The 21,545-nt window shown below is 44.4% G+C and overlaps 1 long non-coding RNA gene across 1 annotated transcript in view; it reads right to left on the reverse strand.

The window, feature by feature from the left end:
* Positions 1-693: 693 nt before the first annotated feature.
* Positions 694-21,545, reverse strand: part of LOC311582300 — a 60,792-nt gene continuing 39,940 nt past the window's right edge. Inside the window, exon 3 of the long non-coding RNA XR_014774078.1 lies at positions 694-1,311. This is a non-coding gene — a long non-coding RNA (uncharacterized lncRNA). The remainder of the gene's footprint in view (positions 1,312-21,545) is intronic.

The raw sequence follows: 21,545 nt of genomic DNA on the forward strand, positions 1-21,545 counted from the left end.
CCGCCCCTTGGGTCGGCCTCCTTACCCTCCCATCTGGGGCAAAGGGCTTGCTTGGGAGGGAGTGCTGTCTTTGATCTCTACCATATTTATTTCAGTGAAGTTCAAATTCCACCAGAAATAATAATTAAGCTGTGGTATCCCATGACATCTCTTTCTTTATATTCCAGCTTTAAGGTCACCAAGTCACTGGTGAACTTTTCAGAAGGGTCAAGAACACAGTTCAACAATAGAGCCAGCCCAGGGTAGCAGTTTGAATGTGAGATGTCTCCCACAGACTACTTTGCTTCCACACTTGGGCCCCAACTGAGCTTGTTGGTGTTAAAGGTCATGGGGACTTTCAGAGGTGGGATTTGGATGGAGGAAGCTGGACACTAGAAGGCGGGCTCCAAGGGTATTACCCATGACCTTCCTCAACCTAAGATTTTGCCCTATCAAGGTGAGGCGCGGAGGTACACCTGGCGCATGCTCTTACCTACATGAGGGACTATATCCCCTAAAACCAGGATCCAAAATAATTCTTCCTTTAAGTTGCTTTTTCAAGTGCTCCGTCATGGCAAAACATCAAGCAAGATCAAAGCTTTGAGCTCAATCCTCAGCCTTTTCGAAACCCAACATACCACAGCTTGGCTTGAAACACAAAGAGAAAACTCAATTTTATTTTGAGTGTCTTAGGAAAAAAAGCAGGGTCAGGAGGGTCCAGAAAGAGGAAGAAAGGACTGGCCGAATCACACTACCAGCCTGTCAGGAGCCCGGAGCAGCCTGAGACCACAGAAAGGGAACAAAGGAGTGAGGGAGAAGGCTGGGGTCCCTCTGGCATGCTCGCGACAGGTTCACATGGGCAGTGGAATGCTCAGCTGAGCAATTCCTTCCCTAGGCACTCCTGCAGCAAACAAGGCATAATGATCAAGCTTCTATCCAAAGGGCAATGAATTCCTGACATGTTTTTGGTGGTACCCACTGTGGGCCGGATTGCATGAGAGGAGCAGGGGCAGAAAGGTGGCTAAGGCAGAGGCTGAGATAGATGCTCCTTTGATGGGTAAACAGAGAACTGGTCATCTTATTTTTTTCTTTAATCCAGGTGGGGTGTGGTAACTTCACCTTCCCTGCGGTCCCAGTGTTTCCTGGTCTGTGTTACCCAGCCTGATGCAGTTGACTGTGTTTCAAGCTGGGGACTATGGGGGTGGGGGCCAGGGGGCGTTAATGTTCCATTCATCCTCAGCCTGTGCCATTCTGCAGGCAGGATGCCCAGCCTGGATGTCAACGTTTTACAAATAACAATCGAAGCTGTCAGTTATCTTGATGAGCAGCGCTCTGTTGAAAGAACAGCATAATTGGGGGGTGAAGTGTTAGTGAGCTAATTTTTTTTCTGCAGCAACAAGAACAAAACCTCTTTCTGGATATAATGTACTTGCTGTTATTATTTGGGATATAGCACATACATTTCAAATAATACTAGAGTGAAAATACAAAATTCCACAGCTCTTTGGAGGCCAAGTACATCATGATGTGTGTGTGTGTCTGTGTGTGTGTGTGTGTGTGTGTGTGTGTGTGAGAGAGAGAGAGAGAGAGAGAGAGAGAGAGAGAGAGAGAGAGAGAGAGAGACCTGTTTCATTCTTAGCTCAAATTTAAATTGAGAAATTGTGTTGCTTATTTATCTTGGGTATTTGTACACTTAAATACAAGGCAGAATGACTATTACAAATAAATAAATAAATAAATAAATAAATAAATAAAAAGACCCTAGTGTTTAAGCCTTAAGGCAGAGGTGGTGTGGATTTAAGTGATCTATGTCAATGTCTTGTCACACACTAGGTGGCTCATTATTAAGTCAAGCAAAATGTAATATCTGGTATCCAATCCATGCCTCCTAGTCTATAAATCCAAGATTCCAGCAACCTGCCCACCCCTGGCTGGCCTTCCAGAGCCTTCCTTAGAAGCCTCCCTTCGTTCCCACCACTATTGCAAACATCTACTTCCTCCTGGTGCCCATCCGTCTCTCTCTGCCTCTCTGATGGCCCTTCAGAACTATTCTAATCACCACTTGCCAACTGTTCCCCCTCAGACAGGGAGGTACAGGGAAGGAAAGGAAACTCGGTTTATTCTGCTTTGTACCCCAGGGTCTGGGATAGATTGTTTGTTTTGTTTTGTTGTTTTGTTTTGATTTGATTTTAGCAGAGAGTGCATACTCAGCAAGTGTTTGATTACAGGGAAAGTGAAAGAAGGAATGTGAAGGAAAGGGAGCAGTCTCAAAGTAGACAGACACGGTAAAGTGGGGCAAAGCCCCAGGAGCTGTAGGCGGCAGCAGAGAGTTAAGGGGTAGAAACTCAGGAGGATTACCAACTTGCAGGTCTTCCTGGTAATACGGATGGGAAGGGCCTTGTAGCAGGATAGAAAAAGCAAGCCCCCTGACACAAACTATCAGAGTCTATGCTTGTCATACGCCATGGGATGCATAGTTCGACATCAAATATGACAAAAAAAAAAAAAAAGTATGAGGCCTACCAAGAAACAAAATAAACACCCACCATGAGTCCAAAATAATTGGGATGAATTATGGTCTATTGGACAGGTGTGAAGTCTGAAGTCCTGGCCCCAGCTGATCTCAAGGCCTTGCTACCCAAAGAGACGAGAGCAGATGAAGAGCAAACCCTGACACCCACAGCATGGGACACTAGCAGGGAAGTACGACTTGGAAGAGACCCCAGAGATAGACAATGTCCGGCAAGAATTGAACTCAGAAAGAAACTCAGGGCAAAAGACAGCAAAAAGGACCTATTGGGGGCCAGCAAGACACCCCAGCAGTTAAAGGTAATTGCCACCAAACCCGAGAAAACCACGTGGTGGAAGGAGAGAACTGACTCCCACGGTTGTCCTCTGACACACACACACACACACACACACACTAAATGTTTAATTTGTGTAAATTATGTAAATTATGTAAAATGTTCAAGACTTCCTGGTCCACTCAGGAACGGAGGAGGAGGAGGAAGAGCTTAGCTTTCAAGTAACAAAGTCTTTTCCTTCTGGAGGCCAAGACAAACCACTCCCAGCCAGCTTCTGTCACTCAGCACTGAAGACATGGCTCTCTCCGAGGCTGGAGAGATGGCTCAGCAGTTAAAAGCCCACGCTGTTCTTTTAGAACATGTGAGTTATGTTCCCTGTACCCAACATCAGGCAGCTCACAGCTGCCTGGAACTCCCACTATGAGTGACCCAACACGTTCTGACCTCCCTAAGTGTGTGTGCATGCACACACACACACATGTGCACACACAGATACACAAGGAGGGAAGGAAGGAAGGAAGGAAGGAAGGAAGGAAAGAAGGACAGAGGGACGGACAGACAGAAGGACCTGACTCTCAAATCTTAGTCACTGTAATTCAGTTATCCAAAGGTCATCCAGTCTCATCAACGTCCCATCACGGAACAAGTCCCTAGTGAAGTCACAGCTCAATGAATCAACCCAGAAAATTCAAAATAAGTCCAAACCACCCATGATATACCCAAAGATCTCAGTTCTGGTAGCATCTCTTACTGAAAATGTACTCTGGCTGTTCAAAGGACAGCCCACAAGACAGAGGCAATGTCACCACAGGGTGTTGTTAAAATGCAGACTCTCATCCCCAGAGACCTACTAGAGCCTTTGTCCTAAGAGAACCTCTGCATGACTGCATGTGCAGCCAAGTCACTCCCAGTAGCGGCGGCAGCTTCCACCTTGGTAGCTATGTTGTAGCCACAGCAGGCTTCCTTCTGCTCCTGGGGTATGCTGTGCACATTCCCAGCCAAGGCGGCCAATCCCAGTTGTCCTCTGTGGTCCTTCTTTCAGGAACCATTCATCCTCAGTCCAAATAAAATACCTAAGCACGCTCAACTTTGTGAGGCAACTGTGTGTCTATGCACTCACTGTATGACAGTCAGATTGTCACCATCTTCCTGACAACTTGTTAAAGCACGCCTACCCCAGAGCTATTTGGTAGAGTCTGGGAATTTGCATTTCCCACAGTTTCAAATAATGTAGATAATATCCTTGGCACTATACCCGGTGCTGCTGCTGCTCCTCCTCCTCCTCTTCCTCCTCCTCTTCTTCTCTTTTCTTTTCTTTCTCTTTTTTCTTTATTTTTATTTTTTTGAGACAAGGTTTCTTTGTGTAGCCCTGGCTGCCTTGGACACAGAGATCTGCTTGCCTCTGCCTCCCTAGTGCTGGGACTAAAGGCAGGAGGCATGTGCCACCATCACTAGGCTCCTGCTCTTCTCCCTGGTACTTCTTTTCCATGGCTTCATCTCCCATGAGTATCTGTTTCCTGAGGAAAGGAGTTTGTGTTTCCTTCCTCCGGAATCTCCAGCCAGTGATTCACAGTGGAGGAGCTTGAATATGTGTCGAATAATGAACTAGCTAGTAACAGGTTCTTTACCTTATGGATTTTGTGTCTTTTGTGTTTAACTTGATCTAGTTTAGGAACAGTTTTGCTTTCTACTCTGAGAGTATATGGAATCAGCCATGAGAGATTTCTACTTTAACCAAAGTGTAATTTACAAAAATACAAAAACCACACACAGAGAGGACTGTACTGTATTTACTGTTACTGTAATTGACAGTATACTTACATTTTCAACTTCATTAGCTGGCCTTTTACTTGAGGTCACAGACTCAGTCCAGTAGAATTCTAAGGGAATGGCCCCTTCTTTTAACAACAAACACACCCACCCTCAGTGGCACTCTTGAGTGTGCAACATCCTCACCCCCAATACTGAATGGGAAAAGTAATCATTATATTTGTATTGTCAATCTTAACCTGAGAAGTAACGTTACTCATACATCAGAATTAAGCACAGGGCCATAAAGTATAGCTGACTGTTATGAATGCATCTCAGAAGCAAGCATACTACTCCTGTACTGCTAATACGATTATACACTTATTCCCCTAGCCCTGGGCTGCTCTCAACCTTGGCCAGAGAAGCTCCCGTTCCCAGTGGGCACCAGTCAATGGAGAAACGTATACCAGGTCAGAGCGGTAAGAATACTAAGAGCCTGGGTGCTCAGCCCTAATCAACCCTACCACCCTCAAGGCTCAGGGTGTATTATGGGAAAACGGGCAGGAAAATGTAAACGCCAGAGGATAGTGGAGGGAGTGCTGTGAGATGTGGCCTTCTTTACATGACATGGCCACTGCATTCATGAACTCACGGCAGGTGTGGTCACTCGCACGAGACCCACTCAAGGCCAAGCCACCCAAAGTTCCACCATACATGGAGTAGTCCATCTCCAGGTCCCACCCAAACTGGGGGGCTACTGGTAGTGCATGAGGGAGGGAGACTCTTTGTAGGGGGACATAGCCACTGGTAAGTGTCCCATGCCCCAGTGGATAGCCACACACCCATGTACATACAGGCAGCAACTAAGTAGATTTGGCAGGTAAGAAAAGAACAAGACATGAAGTGAGGCTTGTTAAGGGGATACAAAGGAAACAGAAATAGAAGTTAGATAAGATTGTATCTCACTGTGTACATGCATGAAATCCTCAGAAATAGAAAAAAATAAAAATAAATTAAATGCATTAACGAGAAAACTGGTGGGGGAGGGGTGATTGTATTTCACCCATGACTCAGTTTAAGCTTGCCTCCAGAGAGCCTTATTAAACCACAGGTTCTGTGATTCTTGACGGGACTGGCTCACTGTCCAGCCCTTAGCAGCCGCCACCACAGCCACATGACCATCACACCCGCCCTGCCCCCACCACCACGCCGCACTAGCAGGTCAAGAGTCCTATAGCAGAAAAGTACATTTCACACTAGTGGAAACTCAGGTTCTTCCCCCCCTCCCCCCGCCCTAACCACTGCCACCCCCTCTCCTTCCCAGCTGCCTGACTTTGACAGGCTTCCTGCCCACACACCTGACTGGCTGTCCCCACCACACCCTAGGTCTCATCTTCCCTGACTCGGGTCTACTTCTATCTCTTCAATGTTGAGGCAGAAGGATGCCTGCATAATGAGGGACGGAAATCAAAAGCCAGGGTCGCAACCTATGCAGAGCCTAGCAATAATTTCCCTCCACAGTCGGCCACTAGGGGAGGCACCTGGGGAATTTGGGGGAGAGGGGAGGAGTAGTCTCCCTAATTAAGCCACATAGCAGAAGCCTAGAGTGTAGTGTTAACTGCTTATGCTGAATGTCAAAGCTAAGGGGCCAGTTCCTGGAATGACAATCTTCCTGTCACCATGCTGACAGGCCAGGAAGGCAGTGGCTGGGGAGAGTCCGCCTGAGTGGCTTGACTCTGTCACAACACCCATGTGGGGCACTAATGGCGAGTGCCTGACTGAAGAATGCAGGGGCCCTAAGAGGAGGCCTTTCCCTGGCACTGCTTATTACACATGATTAAAAGCACTGACAGGGGTGGCAGTGTCTGAAAAGGAAGTTTTGTCACCAGCCAAGAGCAAGGACTTGAGCCAAGTGCCCTATCAATCAAATAAGGTTGATCGGCACACTCTGAAATTGTATGTTAATTATTACCTATATTACATTATTTATAGATATTAATTCATTATATTAATTACAGAAAAGGGACCTGATTCTTGATTGAAGAGACTTTATTTTAAAATATTCTGCTCCAGGAGCCGGAGAAATGGCTCAGAGGTTAAGAGCACTGGCTGTTCTTCCAAAGGTCCTGAGTTCAATTCCCAAAAACCACGTGGTGGCTCACAACCATCTATAATGTGATCTGATGCTCTCTTCTGGCACGGAGGTGTATATGTGCATTTATACATTAAATAAGTCTTTTTTTTTTTTTAAATATTCTGCTCCAGTTTTCAATACAGAAAAATATTTTGGTGCAGAACCTACAGGTGAGTGTTGATTCTGGCTTTTGACACATAATTCCTTTTCTATGTGAGACATGTTGTCTCACTTAAGAAAAGCATTTGACCTTTTTTTTTTTTTTAAATGATGGGATCTCATGTTGCTCAGGAGCCTCCAACTTGCTACATCACAGAAGACGATCCCCAGTGTCTGATCCTCCTGTTCCATCCTCCTCCGCAGTGCTGGGATTCCAGGCGAGCACCACCATGCTGCATTTTTATGCGGCCCTTTGCGCCTAACTCAGGATCCCTGCACACTAGGCAAGCATTGGACCCACTGAGATACATCCTCAGCCTCTTGCCTGATATTTTTTTTGATATTTTGAATACTTACAACAATCTCAAAAGTAGGAAGATCAGCACTGTTAATCATCACTACTGAGCTTTAAATTTAAACACCCTCAGACTCAGCCAGACCAGGTGAATTGCCTAAACGCCCACTGCTGGAGCTCTGGATCCACAGACCCCTGTTTGCTGAAGTGGAGGATGCTGGGAGTTTGGGAAGAAAGCCTTCACCATGGAGCCCAGCAGCTGAACGCCAGGCTGGCTTTGACCCAGTCTCTCCCACGGTCTCTTCTACCAGCTTCATTCCTGGCCAGTGAGCCTGAGCCTCCCCCTGCTTCTACTCAATGCCCTCTGATTTGCTACAACTCATTTTCTTTATGTTCTACTTCCAAAAAAATGGTCTTTCTTCAAACCTGATGGCACCGCTAATCTTAGCTTGCATGGAAGATGGTTTTGCATCGAGAAAGCTCTGGTGGCTTATGTAGGAAAATGAAACCTCGGGTCTTAATTGAATAGCCTCAGTGCTCTGTGCTTCCATTTGTGGTCACATGGTCTCTTGCTTCTCTCCAAGACCCATCCTCCTGTTAGGGTATAGTGCATACAAAGCTGGGGCAACAACAAAAAGGAGAATCCATTTAAATAACCCATTGAGGTAGAAGAGAGAAAGACTGTTAGAAGCATTAAAAACAGTAGTGATGGCTGATCCCCAAGATTCCATTGACTAAGAATAAACTATCTCAATATTAATACATCTGGTCATGCTACAGAACCGGGGATGGCCACTGGCCTATGAAGATCAATGGTCTTCAAGAAACTCCCAAACTTAGGGTCTCCGGGGATAATGACAAGGGTAGTTAGGTTTCTCTGTCAGCTCCCCTGGGCTGAGGAGACGCCTGGTAGCAGTTAAAACATGCTTGCTAGCTGTGCCCATGACGGTGTTTAGAGAAGAGGCTAACACCAGAATTGGCCGAATGGATGACGCAGATCACCACACAAGAACGTGCAAGCACCATGCCAGCCATGGTTGACAAAAGGAAATTAGGAGGTTTGGCTTTTAGCTTCCAAGCCCCTGGTGCCACCATATTGTGCTCCTGGATGAACTGTCACACAGCCTGATGACACTGTTTAAAACTCACAGTCAGGACATAATCAGAGAAGCATTGTCATTGTTTCTGAAACGCCAGTACAACAGGAAAGCACTCTGATTAGCGCGCCTCCTGCCTTGGGGCCAGCCTGCACCGGCAAAGGCCCTCTGCTCTGTTCCAAAGCCACCTACCTTAGCTGCCTGACAGAAGACGTGACTATGGAGACCTGTGCTCCATCGAGGCAGCACAACGTGCCTGGCAGCAGGAGCCGAGATCAAGCAATGCCTTCTAAATGGGCATACTCAGGTGCCTCAGTCTCTCTAAATCCACACTTTTCATTTTCAATAGAGCAAATACCTACTGGTAAGACAACATGTTTATTTGGTGCACCATTGTTTTGAGCCACAGTCTCACTATGTAAGCCCAGACTGGCCTCAAACATGCAAACCTACCCATGAGTCCACATGGCAGCAGGCCTGCTGTGTCCAGAAAACATGGCTCCCCTGTAGTCCTTCACCACCGCTAGCTCTCGCTGTTTTTCCATCTCCTCTTCTACAATGATCCCTGGCCCTTGAGAGGAGGTGGTTTGATACAGCCTGAGGGCTGAGCACTCCTCAGGCTTCTATTCTCTGTACCTTGGCCAAGACGTATACAAACTCAAGCTTGACCAAAGCCCAGCATGAGAGGGGAGGTGACACCCCCTAGCAGAGTGGAGGAGGTATTGGCAACTGACAGCTCCTAGGGGGGAGGGGGAGAACATGTCAGTTTTAAGGGTCACATGACTGATCAAGCGCCCTCCAGTGGACAGCCACATATCCTGGACTTGGTGAGTGTAAAATAAATAAATATAAATAAATCGGATACAAAACTGGATGGGTAGAGAAGAGAAGTGGGTCTAGGAAGGGTTGGGGACGGACAACTATGACCAAACTACGTTGTAAAAAATTCTCAATGAATTAATAGAAAACGCAATAAAATTAAAACACAAATGATGGCTTTCTCTATTCTTTTATGGGGTACCCTATATGTCATTTTTTGCATTCCTTTTTTTTTTTTTTTTTTTTTTGAGACAAGGTTTCTCTTTGTAGCCTTGGCTGTCCTGACTTGCTTTGTAGACCAGGCTGACCTTGAACTCATGGAAATCTGCCTACCTCTGCCTCCCAAGTGCTGAGATTACAGGCGTGCACCACCCCGCCCAGCTATTTTTGCATTCCTTTATTCACAAATATAAACACTTTTTAAATACAGAAAGGACCGGGCCCTCCTATCAATAGAGGCTGGGCTTGAATTCTTGACCTCTGAGGTGCTGTGAGTACAGGCATGCCAGTGCACCAGCTATCTTCTCTCGGGGATGTGGCTTGCCTTGCACTCTAGTCACACATCCTGGGCACTCACACTTCCTCCACCAAGATAGGCAAATGCATACATCTCTCCTGTGTTTGGGATTATCTGTTTATTATATTATTTTTTTCTCTTTAGTGCTGGGGATTGAACCCAGGGCCTTGTGCATGCCAGGCAAGAGCTCTACTACTGAGCTATGTCCACAGCCCTATGTTTATTGATTTTTTTTCACATTCTAAAAGACAAATAATACTGTTACTTTATTTTCATTTTTATTTTTCTAAATACAACCTTGCCTGGGTTCATTTTCCCAAGTGCTCTGAACAAAAATTTTTTAAACTTTCTAACCCTCCCTTTCCTGTATATTTTTTTTTTGTTTACCAATTTATACTTCTCATTTACAGATACTCATTATTATATATGATAAATATACTTCCTGTTTTGTGTGTTGAAAATATTTGTCACAGTCTGTCCAGAGCGTAACCCTTAAGCTGAACATAAGTGCTGCTATTTTGCCTTCTGCATACCCTGTGAGGTAGGTGTGTGTGTGTGGGTGTGTATGTTTTAACTTTGGTGGTCAAACTTCCATACCTTTGTGTTAAGCAAGTGTTAATAACCTCAGGAGCTGTTCACAACTTTTATATGAGTCAAAAAATCATTCCAAAACATTGCCCATGTGTCTACATGCATGTGCCTTTAATACCTTGGGGGAAGGCCTTACTACTGAAGATTGTAAACTACTACTTTGTTTTTCTGCTTATGATTCTATAGGTTTTCAGGGCCATGTCACCTTTTGCACTTAGTGTTTAAACATCCTGAATTTGTTTTTCTGTATAGGGTATAATAAACCTGTGATGGCAGGAATTTCATCTAGACTCTGCCCCAAATGAAGAGCCCTCAGTCCCAGTATCATTTTTAACACGGTCACTATTATTCCACTAACTAAAGTGCTTGCTTTCCCAGTAACTGAAATACCCCATTTAACGAGTCCTCTTCTGATTTCTGCCTGAGAGATGTCTTCAATTTAGCTACTATTAAGTCAGTGCCACACTTTTCAAAATACTGCAGTGTCACAGCTTACATAGTGTCCCCTTAATATTAATTTCGTATGGCAAAGAACAGGCAGGAAAAGCTGATAGAAACACTGCTCTTTCTCCTTTTTTTTTTTTTTTGAGACAAGGTTTCAGAGAGTCCAGGCAGGCCTCCAACTCCTGCACCATCCCACCTGGTTTACGTGGTGTGTGCTATCAAACCTGGGGCCTCTTGCTTGCTAGGCAAGGCTCTTCCAACTGAGCCATATCTACACCTCCCCAAACTTAATTTTAAGGGACAATAGCACCTTTCAAACTACTATCCTCCCATCTAGGAAAAGTTTGCCTCCCCATTATTTTATATCTCCCCATAAAAATTATGATTCCAATTTTTTCCATGTAAGTTTCACTCATTTCTTACTAGTTTGTTCTGTCTGGTTTGGTTGCTTGGCTTTTTCAAGACAGGGTTTCTCTGTGTAGCCTTGGCTGTCCTGGACTCACTTTGTAGATCAGGCTGGCCTCGAACTCATAGAGATCCACCTGCCTCTGCCTCCCTGAGTGCTTCTTACTGTTTTTAATTTCTAGGATACTGACGGGTTTAATTTGTCCTGGACGTAGAATTATTTTTCTATTGTATTTTCTAGGTCTTTATTGGTCATGCATATGCAGACTACTGATTTTGAGTGAGCCTTTCTTTAATCGGCATATATTTGGACATGATCGAGGAATTATAATTAGATCCATGCGTATAACGGTTAATGGCCAAATCAAGATGAACAGGCTTTCCATCTCCTCAGTTGCTGTCATGTCTATGTATTGAGAGACTTTGAGTGTGACTCATGTCCTGTCACTCTGTGGAACTATTCCTTGGAATCGGTGCTTCTCTTAGCTTTTCCTGGCTGTTCTCTACCATACTAAGGGCACATGCGCATGTGCGCACACACAAACACACACACACACACACACACACACACACACAAACACACACGGCAGCCTTTACCCATGGCTGTAGACACCATTGTCATCTCCACCACCAACTGCCACATGGGCACGGTACCCACGCTTTCCAAGGCCAAGCTTTTCTCAACTTCTTTCATTTCCAACCAATGATGCCTTTGGTGAACATGAGATGACTTCAGAGTCCCTCTGCTTTACTTCTACATGGAAAGCAGAGCTACTCTCCCCAGGAATTAAGCCAAGGTCCTAGACTTGGCCGTCCTTGGCCAGCACTGGACTATGTCCCTATTCCTAAATGCATCTTCATGTTTAAGGTTTGAAACAGATGGGTAGGTGTCCAACCTTTTCATGCGGTAACGTGACATCAAAGTTTATGCTCAACAACCACATAGCCAAGTTACAAAAGAACATATCTCATACACACACACACACACACACACACACACACACACACACACACCTCCTAATGTTGGGCTGTATTCACAGCTATCCTGGGGCACACATGACCCACAGGCCACATGTTGGACACACTTAGAGACTGGACTTGCCTGTATTACTTCCTATAGCCTGCTGCCCTTCGTTATAGGAAGAGGAATGGGGTATACAGAAAATTAATCTTTCAAGTACATATCAGAGTTCCACGTCCAACAAGTGTAAGGCATTAGCTGCCAAAGGCACTGCTCATGCCCCAGCCTCTGCTTGAAGACAAATTCTACTGCTGCTTACTGCTGCCTGCCTCCATGGCTAATCTCACGCCCCATGAGTGACTCAGGTGCTTGGCTTCTGGGACTGAAGGATCTCAAAAGCTGATCCCCGCCACGGTCAAAATCTCCACCTACGAGCCTTTGGCAATCTTGTCCTCCATCAACGTAAGTGCACTTGCACTTTTACATCAATGTAAGTGCACTTGCACTTTTAAAGCACTGCTGATTCTACCCATCTGTGCTAGTCATGTGTTTATAAATTTAACGCGCACCATAGTCCCTCCACCTTTTAAACAACCATTTTGGTCGTTATAGGATCCCATTCTGCTCTTTGTCCACCTGGATAGAATCTTGCTGCCATCATTAACGGGTACTTAAAAGGTCTACATTCCTATTTCCCATTTAGTATACCTAAAAACATTTTTCCATCTCATCTTCATAATTACCACTCTGGTGACTGTATCACAGTACATTAAGGTGATTTGGTATCATTTGCCTAATTACTTCTCAATTCTTCACTATTAGTGACAAGTGGAAATGAATACTTTCAAACATTTGCCTACTCTCTTAATGGACTGTGTCCTTGGGATGTGCGGAATAGGATTATAGTGAGAAAACAGGAGCCATTTAAGCCTCCAGTGCTATTGTGTCATGTTGCATTTCTAAAAGATCTTCCCTATGCATTCTCTGTACTGTAATTTTTTCAGTAGTATCATGACGGCTTCATTAGTAAGTCTAAAGCGTTACCTTGATTTAACAATGGTTTGGTTTGAATTCATTTAACAAATAGAGGGAACATTTTCTTCATTATTTGCTATCCTTGTTAAATATCTCAGAATCAAATAAGGTATGAGTTCTACTTCTGTATTTGAATGAGGTTTTTTTTAATATTGTGCAGATATTCATTAAAATCTGTGAACAGAGGCAAATACCTTCCCCAATCTCTGCAGAGTCCCTTTTAGTAATAATTCTAACTTTTCACCACTCAAAATGTTTTCTTTTATAGTGCTAAATCTGCTTCTCCCCCCCCCTTTGTGGTTTCTTTCTTCAAAACTGAGAAAACCCTTTATCCAAATTCTCCTAGTAAATATTTTAACTCTTAGGATAATAATGACTTGATTTGAGATGTCATCTGGTAATAAACAAATGGTGTCTTCTGTGGTAGACACGCTAGGAATCCATCCTTTCAAAACAGATGAGACATAAGTGGTTTCACAGAGGTGGAGATTATCAAAAGCAGTCACCACCAGCTATGTGTGACTACACAGCTAGAAACATGCACATAGTACAAACTGAGATCTGCTCTTAAATTTTTACATCAGACTTCCAAGAATGGGTCTTCAGGAAGCCTGTAAAATATCCCATTGATGATCTTAAGTTCGGTTAAACAAAACACAGTAAAAATCAGTCAACTGGTCCCCTCTTTTTTCACTTTGTGCATGCAAACTGGAATATCTCACACTGATTCTGTGGCTTGCACTGTTTCCATTGGACAGATCTCACTTTTCTGTCTCAGCTCTTTGTGTGCTGGAGCTGTGAGCCAGGGGATGGATGGTGGTGATTGTAGCTCTCTTAAACAGGGACAATACTTGTTTGGTCAAGCTTGGTGACATGAAGCTCAGATGAAAGCTTCGTCACTGCCCCCACAGGCCCTGCAGGATGCTCTTACTGAGGAAGCTGACCATCCCTTAGTATACAGTAGTTTAGCAGACTTTGAATTCACGTGCAAACTTCTTGGAAAGAGGGCGAGACTTGATCTAGTGTGAAACTCCCTGAGGAACATTAGTCAGTGGGTCTGAGCAGAATCAATTTGATTCCATAGCTACACGTTACTGACTGTCAGAGTCCTCAGTGTCAAGACTATGCGTGTACTTATTTTTGAGCAAGATCCCAGTAATAGTGCTGTCAACATGACAGAATCTAGGCTCACGTCAGAGATGGTCTATGAGAGGTTGTCTACACTGGGGTGACTGGGAAGGCAAGACACATGCTGAATTTGAGCAGCAGCACTTTCTTGGCTTGCAGCCTATACTGAATAAAATTGAAAATGTAAATGAGGCACCAGCTGCCTCAGGCTTCTATCGCCATTACCACCCTACCCCACCTCACCCGACCCCAGCCCTCCCCTCCCCACCCCACCCCACCCCACCCCACCCCATCCCTGCCGCCACTGCTACCATGATGGACTGTACCCTGAAACTATGAGCCAAAATAAATCCTTTCTTTAATTGATTCTGTCAGACAGTTTATCAAGGAAAAGAAACTAGTCCAATCCCAGTTTGAATCACCGTTGAAAACGTCTCAGTGTCCAAGGCAGGCCAGCACTGAGGCCAATCTACTTTTTAATTTTTTAGTACGTCAGTGGGCACGTGAGCACACGAATGCCACAGCACAGAAGTGGAGGTCTGAGGTCTCCCCCCAACCAAGGGAGTGAGTTCTCTCCCCTCCATCATGTAGACTCAGGGGATCGAACTCAAGAACTTAGGCTTTGATGCTAAGTACTTACACCTACTGAGCCAGCTCACTGCCTCCCCCCACCTCCTTTTGTAGCCACACATTCCCAGCCTTGACCAGCTTGTCAAGGTCCCCCCCCCCCAGTCCATCCCCCCCCACCATTCCCCGCCCTCATGCAGCACCGGGCATCTATAATACAAGTTGACAACTGTGGTCTTTGCTAACTTTTTTCCAGCTGAGATCAAAGTCCAGCTGGGACATTTTTATCCCTGTTCTATCCCCAGGGCTACCTGATGTTAGGTATATTATATGCAGCTAATCATGCTCATTTTATTCTTCTTTGGCCTAAATTACCTAATAATTTTAAAGTAAAGTAATAAGAACTTCATATTGCAGTTATTCTCTGAAAGTATTTTTTTTCCCCTCACTCTAATGATCTCTTTTAAGCCCAAACAGGATCCAAGTCTGACTTGCCAATTTCATACATCACTGTTTCATAAGGAGACATAGTCTAAGGACAGAGTGCAGCATTCCAGCCCCTCTGTTTCTGCAAGGCTTGCACCATAACAGGCATCAGCTTCATCACAGAGCTGTCTGGAACAAAGCTCTTCTTTCATAGCATTTGCTAGGCTGCCTTCACACATCTGCAATTTATGCCATTGGTAACGTCCTGCCACTTTGCATGGGACCACGTATTTATATGACAGGAAAAGTGATTAAGTAACTTCGTGGACCTTGTAGCAAATGAGTTACTTCCTTGCTGCCATTATGTCGGACCCGCCATAGATTATTCAGGCTGGAGGCTCCTTAGGATCCTAAGTAGCCAAGATCATTTTTCATCTCATCATCCCATTACCCATAATGAGAAAATACTTCTAAATGTGAAGATTACTCTTTCCAAACATCCCTAGTGAACACTCCCATCGACATTAGTGCAATTTATTAACTGTCCTTTCTGAGGCAGCAGTAGGAAATGGATACTTGGAGGCACCCACATAACACTGCCGGCAACCTCCACGAGTCGGGCTCTTCCCAGACCCAGCTATGATCCTTCAGGGTGAGCCTGCAACTGACCACCTCATCAATCATTGTTTTACAGTGTATTAATGGGTTTTGAACTTGTGTACCCTGTTTTTAGGGGAGAGGGCAAGAACTGTTCTACTGTGACATTTCCTGGGGATGGGAAGTGACTCGGTCTGTACAGTGTTTGCTGCACAAGCCCTTGTTTGGATCCTGAATTTGAATTCCCAGCACCCACAGAATAAGGCAGATGTACTCCTGCAATCTTGGTGCTAAAGGAACAGAGACAAAGTGTTGGGGGCCGGGGATGGGGGTGCTTGGAGCTTGCTGATCAGCCAGCCAGTCTAGCTGAATTAGTAAATTGCTGTTTAGTTTTGTTAGAAACCCTGTTTCAAAACTAAGGTGGAAAGCGAAAGACGAGACATCAGCCATCAATTTCCGGCCCCCATGAGCTCACACACACATACATATGAGCTTGCAGTGACACACATAGAAACATTCCTTAGGAAGGCCAGTGGGTCTAACCAAACTCCATTTGCTTCCTCAGCTCTTCCTTCTGTAAGTGCTTTACAGCTGCGAAGGGTTTCCACATACATTCTTTTTTATTTTAATTAATTAGTTTATTTGTTTACTTTACACCCTAATGCTAGCCCCCTCCTGAGTCACATACATTCTGAGTCTGGTTTATTTGTACTTTTCAGATGAGGGAAAGCATGGGTCCATGACAAACCTGCACCAAGGCGCCAGGTGCAGCTGACTTCAGCACCCAGGTCTTCTGAATTCAGGTGCCAGGTTAAGAGAAACTCAAGGCATAGCCCAGAAGAAGATAATTCCAGAACCGTCTTGGCCACTAGTGAGCTTCTAACTTGTGTAAGTCATGTTCCTGAAAGGAAGTGGGCCAGATGTCAATGTTCCTTCTACCAGGCTATCCTGAAGTGTTGTCAGTGTGACTTGCCCTTGCCAGTCTTTCTGCTGGACCCCCTGCTGCTGCTTCCGCTCCATTTTCTCCTGATGGCAGCAGGACCACAGAATCTCCACCTGCCCTGACACTGGAAAGCAGCAGACACCTGGATCTTTTCCTCTGCTCAGGAATTCCAGAACTCAGTGGCTAAGAGGCAAATTCCATCTCCTCTGACTATGAAAATTATATTTGAAACATTTAAAGTACTTTAAATTTTTTTATGTCTTATTTTGTGATTGTGTGATGTGTGTGTTGGGCCTGTGAGTGTGTGACACAGCTTGCATTTGGGGATCAGAAGACAGCTTCATGGAGCCAGTTCTCTCCTAGCTCAGTGGACAGTGAAATCCTTACCTACACCTGGCCATCTTGCCAGCCTTAGAGTTAAAGTTCTTGCAGTTGTAATGTCCATATTATACATTTCATAAATAACAGAGCTCTTAAGAAATACCTGCAGGGTGGGGATTCCGTGTCCTCTTTTGGAAAACAAGCTCAGGGACATGATAGCCTTGCATCGGGTGACACAGGCTCATCACCTGAGTACATCCACTTAATGTTGAAAAATGAGCACTCAGGTCAAGACAGATGTCTGTCCTTGGTTCGTTTGAGCATGATACATTTATTTTTTATAGAGTTAAACATGTCTTTTTCTTGAGGTGTCTCCACTAAACTCTAACCCATAACTCATGGAATTGTTTGGCCACAAAGAGAGATGCTATATCACCTTAGATAAAAGTCTCATGAAAAATGTAAGTGGGAGATAAAAACCAATCCTCTCTCTTACTCTTTCTCTTTCTCCCTCTCTCTTCCTGTCTTTCCCTCCTTTTCTCTCTCCTTCTCATCTATCAAGAAATTTCAGTGGCCTTCTTCATTTGTGTCTTTTCTTCAAAAGAACTGGAAGAGCAGGCGGAAACCCAAATGTGCCCAGGTGTCAACCCATGCCATCAACTAACATGAACAGCCTTAACTATAGACACAGAAATGAACATGATGCCAAATTTGAAGGGGGAAAAAATGAAAAGATAATTTGTTACTGCCCTATGCCTCCTAGAAGAGTGGAATTCAAATAACTCATCTAATCCTAAAAGACTTAAGTACGTGTGATGGTTAACCATTGTTGCCAAGCTGACTGCTTCTGGAATCAACTAAAACCCAAGCTTCTGGGTGTGCCTGTGTTGGGTTTTCTTAATCAGAGTATTTGAAGCCGGAAGACCCACCCTAAATCTTGGCCACACCTCTTGGTGGCAGCCCTCATAAAAGGACATGGAAGAAGGAAGCTTTGCTTTTGATTGCTGGCCCCCACTCTTGCTGGCAAGATAGCTCCCTCTACCCTGTTGCTGTGGCTGGTATTAAACCCAACTTCCTCGTAATCCTGAGGCAGACTGAAAACCAGAAACTCTGCAGGAATCCTCCAGGGTTCCAGCCACACTGGGGCTGCTGAGACTGGCAGCCGTGAGGACTGAACAACTATCAGATTCCTGGCCTTTCCATCGTCAGGCAGCCATTGTTGGACTACCCAGACCATATCCTGTGCGCCAGTTTAATAAATCTACATTATATATATATATATATATATATATATATTCATTCTATCAGTTTCGCTCCTTTAAAGAACCCTGACCGGCCAGCCATGGTGGCGCGCACGCCTTTAAAACCAGCACTCTGGGAGGCAGAGGCAAGTGGATCTCTGTGAGTTCAAGGCCAGCCTAGTCTACAAAGTGAGTCCAAGACAGCCAAGGCTACACAGAGGAACCTTGTCTTGAAAAACCAAAACACACACACACACACACACACACACACAAAACAAAAAACCAAAGCCCTGGCTAATGCAGTATGCCTCACGTTCCTAAGAATGAGTTGGAGACCAAAGAGGACACTCTCTAACTAGACAAGAATCCTAGTGGAGGGAGGAGAGCACCAACCCATTCACAATAACTTTGATGCAAAAATTACCCTGCCTACAAGACAGGGATAAAGATAGAGCAGATAGAGCAGAGATTGAGGGAATGTCCAAGCAATGCCTAGCCCAACCCAAGCTCCACCCCATGCTATACTTACAGACAGGAGCCTATAAGAGTTGTCACCTGAGAGGCTCCACCCAGCAGTGGTTCAAAACAGATGCTGAGACTCATAGCTAAACATTGGGCAAAGCATAGAGAGTCTAATGAAAACGTATGTGTGTGGTGGGGCCGGGGTAGGGACAATAAAAAGACCTAGAGGTGACAAGAGCTCAAAAAGAAGACCAACAGAGCCAACTAACTAGGGCCCAGCAGAGCCTGTGGAGTCTGAAGCACCAACCAAGAACCATCCATGTATTGGACCTAGGCCTCTACATAGATGAAGCTGATGGGCAGCTTAGGGTCCCCTAGTAAGCGAAGAGGGGGTTGTCTCTACCACAGACTCTGTTGCCTGCTTTTTTATCACTTCTCCCTGGCAGGACTGCCTTATAGCGGGGGGGGGGGGGGGGGGGAGCATTTCGGGGGGAGGATGAACTCAGTCCTGATGAGCTGGGGTGGGTCGGTAGGGAGACTCCCCTTTTCTGAGGAATATAGGAGGAGGGGTGGAGGAGGGAGGGTGGGACTGGAAGGAGAGAAGGGAGGGGGCCATGACCAGGATATAAAATGAATGAATGAATAAATAAATAAAAAGAAAGAATGAGGCATCGATGTTCTAAGGCTTAACTATGCAGAGTCTACAGGAACAGAGAACTGCAGTGTACATGGTGGACTTGTATTGCAAGGCAGATCCAGGCCCGAATATAGTGGTGTTTACTGATGAGCTGTTGGATCTTTAGAAAAATCATTGCATTCCTATGAGCCTCATCTTTCTCATCCATAAAAGAAAGAAAATGTCATAGTGGAGGTAAGCATGGTCAATCGGTGGCCAACAGCACATCTAAATTATGGTTTATCAGAGGAAAAGGAAGCCGAGTTTTAGGTATATGTGAAAAATCCATACAGTGAAAATTAGCAAAAGAAAATAAAGTTCATCAAGGGCTGGAGCGATGCATCGTGGTTAAGAGCACGCACTACTCTCACAGAGGGGAAGAGTTCAGCTCACAGAAGCCATGTTAGGCTCTAACTGCAGCTCTGAGGAACGCAACATCCTCTGCCAGACTCCCTGGGTACATGCATAAACCCACATACAGAGACACACAATTAAAAATAATTTTTAAAAAATCACATGGGGGGGGCTGGAGAGATAGCTCAGCAGTTTAGAGCACTGTCTGCTCTTCCAGAGGTCCTGAGTTCAATTCCCAGGAACCACTCAGTGGCTCACAACCTTCTATAATGTGATCTGGTGCCCTCTTTTTGCATGCAGGCGTACACACAGGCAGAGTACTATATAAATAATAAATAAATAAATATTTTTTTTAAATCACATTAAGCTATCAACCCTTCACACATGAGCCACATACTCAACACGTTGATGATACATAATTGTGTTGCTTTTGAAATTCTTCTGTAAGTCTGAAGTTACCTAAAAATGTTAACATTTCCTAAACTATTGACTAAGACAAAATGACACTTGGTCACCCTAAGGAAGTCTTTTGGCGGCAGTGGTGATGGCGCACGCCTTTAATCCCAGCCAGGTGGATCTCTGTGCTTTCAAGGCCAGCCTGGCCTACAAAGTGAGTCTAGAACAGTCAAGGATACATAGAGAAACCCTGTCTCAAAAATGAAAAAAAAGTTAAAGAAATCCTTTGGCTTTAAATAATATGAAGTTAGTGAGATGATATTTTTTAAATCTTTATCTCCTAATTATGAAATTACTGTTAATACCATAATAATATTGCTTGACTTAGGCAAGAATTATGGCTATTAAATAAAAGTATCATGAACAAACAGCTGCTTGTCACAAAATGTCTCCCTACTGTGTATTACTAAACACAAGAGAATGGTGCGACCTGACAGACACACCTTCACCAAGTATTGCCTGATTGGCTGGGCACAGAGATGGGTACGGTGCCAACACACAAACCCAGACTGGTGACGTTCTATTAAATGACCTGTGCTCTTCAAAAAGGTGTGGAACTCATGGAAGACAAAATCAGGCTGGATTACTGTTCCAGACTAAAAGGAGACTTAACAAACCATAAGACTTAAATGCAACATGAAAACCTGGATCAAAAAAAGAAAGAAAAGAATATTCTCTATGCTGTCAAATGAAACAAGAGTGCTTTGAAATGTTAAATTTCCTGATTTTGATCATTGTATCATAGGTATATAAAAGAATTATTTTATCGTCAGAGATACAAGGAAAGGTTTGAAAACAAGAGGACGTCACACCTGTAGTTTACTCTCAAATAGTTCAGAGAGAATAAATCATCCACACATAGGAATATGCATGTATGCATATGTGCACACATGAAGAAATGATGATAGAATATTCATTATGCCCATACAGCATTTGTGTGTAGCACGTGCTATATTTATAGACTATATTTATCTGGAGAGAGAGAGCACTGAAGCAAGCATTAAAAATGTTAACATTAAGTGGGCCTACGTGAGGGCACATAAATATTCTTTATAACATTTTTTGCAACTTCTCTAGAAGTCTGAAACTCACCCCCCCCCAAAATTTAGTGTAATCAAGTAGAAATGGAAACTTTTAAATCCACATACTTCCACCAAATTTCTGTCTATCCCAAAGCAAAAGTCCTCCACGAGCCCATCCCTCATTAGACCATCGTGACCGCTGTTTGATTCCCTGTTGCTACTGTACCATAGTGCCATAAACTTGGTGTTTCAAAACAATGTAAGTTATTGTCTTATAGTTCTGATGATCAAGCATCCAAAATGGGTCTTCCTTGGGTAAAACTGAGGTCCTGGCACAGCTGCAGCACGCTCTGTGCATACTCT

The sequence above is a fragment of the Acomys minous genome (assembly GCF_964271855.1).
Source record: "Acomys minous genome assembly, chromosome: 14".
NCBI classification, from domain to species: domain Eukaryota; kingdom Metazoa; phylum Chordata; class Mammalia; order Rodentia; family Muridae; genus Acomys; species Acomys minous.